Source organism: Chrysochloris asiatica, unplaced genomic scaffold, assembly GCF_000296735.1.
Source record: "Chrysochloris asiatica unplaced genomic scaffold, ChrAsi1.0 scaffold00596, whole genome shotgun sequence".
Classification (NCBI taxonomy): domain Eukaryota; kingdom Metazoa; phylum Chordata; class Mammalia; order Afrosoricida; family Chrysochloridae; genus Chrysochloris; species Chrysochloris asiatica.
Window position 1 is genome coordinate 366,249 of NW_006409114.1, and position 7,054 is coordinate 373,302.

Consider the following 7,054-nt stretch of genomic DNA (forward strand, 5'->3'; position numbering starts at 1 on the left):
CCTTTCCTCTCCTAAGCTAACTTCCCTCTGTCCACTGTATGTGCAGAAATCCCCCCTTGGGGTAGGTGTCACCAGTGGATCTCCTTGTTTGAGTCTCCCAGCCACTGGAGGCTCCGCACGAACTGGTTCCCACCCCGCTTCCACAAGCCCAAAGGAGCTGGGGATGCTGCGGCGCCCTTTTAAAAAGCCTGTAATTCCTTGCACAGTGATTTCTCAAAGAAATGGGTCTAAGCCTCTGGCGCACTAAGCTTTATGCGGGCCGTGAGACTATGAATTCCCCTCTGGGAGGCTCAACTCACAAGCTTCCCCTCCCCGATCCCGGACTCCCTACTCACAAGCATCATCTGGCCGCCCTGGAAAACCGGAAGCTCTACCTGTTGATTCTTTTGATAGTTTTCTGTTTTCTATCGTATTTATTTCTGCTCTAATCTTTATTATTTCTTTTCTTTTGGTAGCTGTAGGGCCCTTCTGTTGGTCTCTTTCTAATTGTTGTAGATTCTGTGTTAATGTGTTAAGTTTGGTTCTTTCTTCTTTTTGGATGTGTGTGTTTATTGAAATAAATTGTCCTCTCAGCACTTCTTTCGCTGTGTCCCGTAGATTTTAGTATGTTGTGTTTTCCTTCTCATTTATTTCTAGAAACTTTGTGAATTCACATTTAATTTATTCTACTACCCAGTCACTTTTCAGCAGGATGTTTTTCAGTTTCCATGTCTTTGACTTGATTTCCTTGGTCTTCCTTTTGTGGATTTTTAATTTGATAGCATTGTGGTCTGAGAAGATGCTTTGTAGTATTTTGATATTTGTAAATTCATGGAAATTTGTTTTGTGGCCTAAAACATGCTCTATTCTGGAGAATGTTCCATGTGTACTGGAAAAAAAATGTGTATTTTTCAATTGTTGGGTTGAATGCTCTGTACACATCTATGAGGTCCAGTGGACTGATTATTGTTTAATTATTCTGTATCTTTGTCAAGTTTCTTTCTGGTTGTTCTATCTATTTTAGAAAGTGGTGTATTAAAATCACCCACTATTATTTTAGATCTTTTTTTTTTTCAAATCTATGAAAGTTTGTTTTACATATTTTGGAGCTCTTTCATTGGGAGCATAGATATCTGTTATGGTGATTTCATCTTGTTCAGTTGTCCCTTTAATCATAAGATAATGTCTATCTTTATCTATTATGCTGTTTTCTTGCCTTAATGTTTATCTTATCAGAGATTAGTACTGCCACTCCCGTTTGTTTTTTATTGCAATTAGCTTGGTATATTTTTACCATCCTTTGACTTTTAATCTGTTTTTGTCTCTCTGTGTTAGATGTGTCTGTTGCAGACAGCATTGTAAGGATCTTGTTTTCTTATCCATTCTGCCACCCTCCGTCTCTTAACAGTTGCATTTAATCCATTTACTTTTTTTGTAATTATTGATATGTATTGATTAATTGCTGCCATTATGATTTTTTTTTTGTGGTGTTGCTGCTTCTTTGTTCTGTTTGTCTTCCTTCGTTGAGTTCATGACTTTTGTGTTCTGTCTTGTGAGTTTCCTAATAGTTTTAATGTTTTCATGTTCCTCTTGGATTTTCATTCTCTTGGTATGTTGTGAAGTGTTAATTTTCTTTGAGGTTGCCTCATAGTGCATTACCTTTTCTCTCCATTACTGCAGTCTATTTTTTCCTGTAATCGACCTGCCCTTCTCACTATCTGGATCTCTATTCCTACGTGTTTACCTTCTTTTACAGTGTACTTTTTTTGCTCATAGACTGACCTCCCAGATTCTCTGAGTTTGTTTTTATATTTTTGTTCTGTTAACAACTCTTCTTTGTGCTGACTTAATTCAGGGAGATGCTGCGACATATGTCTTTCTCTGGTTGTTGTCTGTTCTTGTTGGTTCTCAGTCCACAGAACTCCTTTAAGGATTTTTTGTAGCTCAGGGTTGGTTTTGGTAAAATCCCTTAGCTTTTGTTTATCCTGGAATATTTTGATTACACTATCATATTTGATTGATAGCTTTCCTGGATAAAGGATTCTTGGTTGGCAGTTTTTTTTCTTTCAGGGTTTTATATATGTCTCCCCATTGTCTTCTTGCTTGCATGGTTTCTGCTGCGAGGTCCTAGCTTAATCTGACTTACTTTCCTTTATATGTGACAGTTCTGTTTGCCCTGGCTGCTTTCATATTAGTCTCCTTATCTTTGTGTTTGGAGAGTTTTGAGTATGATCTGTCTTGGTGATTTTATATGGGGGTCTATCCTTCCTGGAGTTTGTTGAGTTTCTTGAATGTTTATCTTTTCACTTTTCAGGATGTTAGAGAAATTTTCTTCCAGCAGTTCTTCAACTATTTCCTCTGTGGACTTGTGTGTTTCTTCTTGTTCTGTAATGCCAATAATTTTTAGACCTTCCTCCAAATTTTTTATCCATTTTTGTGTTTGTTCTTCTATTGTGGTGGTATTGAGATATTTGTCTTCCAGCTCACTGGTTCTGCCTTCTATCTCATCCATTCTACTCTTCTGCCCTTTCAGAGTGTTCTCTAATTCTGTTATTTTGTTATTGATCCTTTGGACCTCTTTTTGTAGGTTTTGAATTGTTTCCAATGCTGTATTTATCTTATTTGATTGTTCCTATAGTGCTTTCCTGACATCTCCCTTATTTTTCTAAACTCCATTTTAAAGTGTTTTGAAACATTTTATAATCATTTTTCTTAATTCTTTCTCAGGCATTTCCAGGGCCTGCCTTCCTTCTAGAATGGAGTCCACGTCTACTTCTAGGTCATTTGTCTCAGACACTTTATCATTTTTCTGGACATGTGCTCATATGGTCATCTGCTTTTGCTTCTTGGACATGCTTAATGTTTATCTGTGGCCTTGATACTTAATTTGAGTATGTGTTTTGGTAATTTTTTATGCTTTCTGAATGCTTCCAGGAAGATGTGGTCAGATTGTGGGCTTCCATTTTCACTCTTCTTATTGCTCAACTCAGAGTAACTTTCACCGGTGTTGTCTGTTTCCCTGGTATATGGCAGCTGGTATTGGTTCTTGCCTGGGTTTTAGTGTTTTATGGAGTGTGATTGTAGCTTGGCTATATGGCAGCAGTTGCTGACTCTTCTTGAGTAATTTAGGGAGACAAAGAGTCCTCCAAATACAGTATGGTGAGCTTATAACAGCAAAACAACACCAGTGGAGTGTGTGTGTGTGGGGGAGGGGGAATGAGAGGAAAAAAAAAAAAACAAAAAAAACCCAGCACCAACAAATACAAGTCTGAATACTGCAGTCTCTAATCACAGAAAAGGGACAGGAGGGAGAGAAGAAATAGAAGGGAAAAAAAAATCTGTAGCTTAATTTGAGTATGGCTTTAATGTCCTATGTTCCTGTTTTCAAAGCTTCCCGAGAGATTCCAAGTTTCCAGTGTTGGTTGTTATGCTGAACCTTAGGCTCCAATCCAGTCTTTGGCTATATTTCTCTCCCTTCAGGCCTGTCTTACTCTTACCCATAGTAAAGAACAAAACAAAAATGAAACTGATATTAAAAGTTCAGGGTCTCTGCTTGAGCTGAGTATCTGTGCGCATGCATGGCAGAAGAACCCACTAGCGGTGAGGGTGGGGGATGGCCTCTTGGTTCAGGCTCTCCCTCTATTCACCACAAAGGAGGTGGGCAAACAGTAAGTGCCCCAATTATAAGATACCAAAGAACAAAAGAAAATCAGAACAAAGCAAAACTGACTACATATATTGTCCACCTTTGTCATAGGGTTCCCGTGGCATTTTATCGTGGTGTTTCTGTACCCCCTGTTTCATCCTGCCGCTTGGTCTCGCCCAGGATGTCGGCTCAGGCCTCTGAGCCTGGCCTGGCAGATTCAAAAGTACGTGATTTTTTACTTCATCTCCAAATTCCACGAGCTATAAGACTTCAAACCTATAAAATATTCCTATCTGTGTGGGTCCGAGTTTTGGACCTCTGCCCTGGAACTGCTTTTCCTGGTATTCTGTGTTATTCCTGACTTGACCTTCACTGCACCTCCACCCTACCTGCCATCAAGCCCCACCTCCCATGTTCCCTTTTTCAGTAAAGTTTTATCCTTACAAACAAGTAAGGTCTATGTTTTAAATATGTCTTATATATTGATGCCATTTGAAAATACATTTGTAATGTGGATCTCTTATCCAATTTTATATGACATTTGCATCTGGAGATTTTACAGATAATTCAAATTTGAAATGGTCTTAAAACATAACCCTGAGTTCTTCTTTGCCATCTTACTTGCTCTTACCGAAACCTTTTATATCCTGATTAAAGGTCTCATCACCCACTTATATGCTTAAGATAATTTAAGATAATCTTGGAAGTTTGCTTAGTTCTTTCTCTTTTGTATTTCTGACACATAGTCCATTAACAAGACCTGCTAGCTCTGTCTCCAACACAAAATCTGGATCTGCAGTACATCAGCCGTGATCATTACAATTGGATATCCCTGTTTCCATCCTTGCTCCTCTCTGAACCGTGTTGTTGTTATTTGTTGTTAAGTGCCATCAAGTTGGTTCTAATTCATAGCTACCCTATATAGGGTTTCCGAGGAACAGTGGGTGCATTTGAACCTTGAGATAAGCAGTCCTATTTTTGACGTGGCCTATTACTCTAGTAGTGTCTTTGTGTCTTTCATGGTCCTAGTCTCTTTCTACACCTCAGCCACTTTTCTCTATCCTAACTGGCATTCTCTGTTTTACTTGTAATTGCCAAATCTGTTGCTGCCTTAGGGACTTCTGCCTACAGTATGCTTTTTCATGATCTTCATATCTCATCAGTCCAAACATGGCTTCCCTGACCATCATCTCTGAAGTAATGTATTTCTGTCAATGATTATGTACTTCATTTCTGGGATTAGATTTTATATCTGCCTTAAGAGTTTAAGTCAAAAAGTATTGCTATTAGGGTTCCATTTCATACATGTGTGGTTTATTGCAAGTAAAACATGTTTCAGTATGTCTTTGTGATCAGTGGATGAGTGAAGATAACTTCCCTAAATAACATACCTGTCTTCATCTCATTAGGGTGCCTTCCTGAAAAGTAAGGAGAAAACTAGGTCAGGACTAGTATAAAATTTTTAACAGTACTCTAGTGAACATCTTCCCAAATCATTGAAACAGCAAATTTAAGGGAAAGCTGCCCACATAAAAGAAGTTGTTAGATGGATCAAATGTTTTAAGGAAGGTCAAGAAGACCTTCAAGATGAACCTAGAGAAGGAGTCCCATCAACGTCAATGAATGAAAAAATTATTATGAGTATTATAAACAGCTCTGTGAGAAAAAAGAAATGTCTCTGTGTTGAATCAGATGACCAGCTTACCCTGGATTTAAAGTATTGGCCTCACAGTCGAGCAGAAACAGGTATTGATGTTTTTAATATTCACAAAGCTGGAATTTTGTGTTCATGTATCATTTCTTCCATGTCTTGATTATAGTCCTGTGCAGCTATCTCTTAGGACATAATTGTTGTTGTTAAAGAATCACAAATACAGTTCAGGGAAGGTCCCAGGACCATCAAGAAGGAATAGCCTGAGTGGATCATGGCACAGACACCGAGAGTTAATGGCAGAGGGGGCTTGATGGCGGCCAAGGTGGATGTGTAATGAAGGTCGCCATCAGCAATAACGCAGAGTAACTACAAAACACTACTGCAAGAAACCAAAAAGAGACTTACAAAAATTGAGGAATGCACCATTTCCTATATACGAAGACTTAACATTGTGAAAATGTCAATACTGCCGAAAGCAATTTACACATATAATGCGAACCCAATCCAGATTCCAATGACATTCTTCAAAAAGATGGAAAAGGCAATTACAAACTTTATATGGAAAGGAAAGAGACCCAGGATAAGCAAAGCAATGTTTAAGAATAAGAATAAGGGTGGAGGCCTGTCACTCCCTGACTTCAAATTTTACTACATGGCTACAGTGGTCAAAACAGCTTCTTATTGGTACAATGAAAGGTATATAGATCAATGGAACAGAATCGAGAATCCAGAAATTAACGCATCTGCATACAGCCATGTGATTTTTGACAAAACAACAAAATATATCGTGTGGGGAGAGGATAGTCTCTTCAACAGATGGTGCTGACAGAACTGGAAAATGATATACAAAATACTGAAACAAGACCTTCACCTCACACCTTATACAAATACCAACCTAACATGGATTAAGGACCAAAATGTGAATCCCAGAGTTATGAAGGCCATCAATGAAAAACTTGGAACAAATGTGAGGGCACTAATTATGGGAATACATGGACTACAAAACGTCATGAAAACCACACAAACAAAAATAGATAAAGTAGATGAGTGGACATTATAAATGTTAATAACGTATGTGCATTAAAAGACTTCACCAGAAGTGTAAAAAGGGAACCCACAAAATGGGAAAAAATCTTTTGCACTGACATATCAGATAAGGAACTCATTTCTAAAATATACAGGAAACTTCAACATCTCTACAAGAAAAAAAACAAATAACCCAATTAAAAAGTGGGAAGAGCACATGAACAGATACTTCACTAAGGATGAGATCAGGGCAGCCAACAAACATAAGAAGAAATGTTCTGGATCACTAGCCATTAGAGAGATGCAAATCAAAATAACAATGAGATATCATCTCACACCAGCAATAACAGCAAAGATGAAAAATGTAGAGGACAATAAATGTTGGTGGGATGTAGAGAGACTGGGACACTCCTGCATTGCTGGTGGGACTGAAAAATCTTCTAACCTCTCTGGAAAGCAATATGATGTTTCCTCAGAAGGTTGAAAATAGAAATACCTTATGATCCAGCAATTCCTCTACTTGGTATTTACCCACAAGAAAATTGAGCCACAACACAAGAAGATATATTCACACCAATGTTCATAGCAGTACTATTTACAATAGCAAAAAGGTAGAGACAGCCAAAGTGCTCATCAACTGAAGAATGGATAAACAAACTGTAGTACATACACACAATGGAATATTATGCTACCTTGAAGAATAACAAGGAAGCGGCAAGCCACCACATAACATGGATGAACCTTGAGGA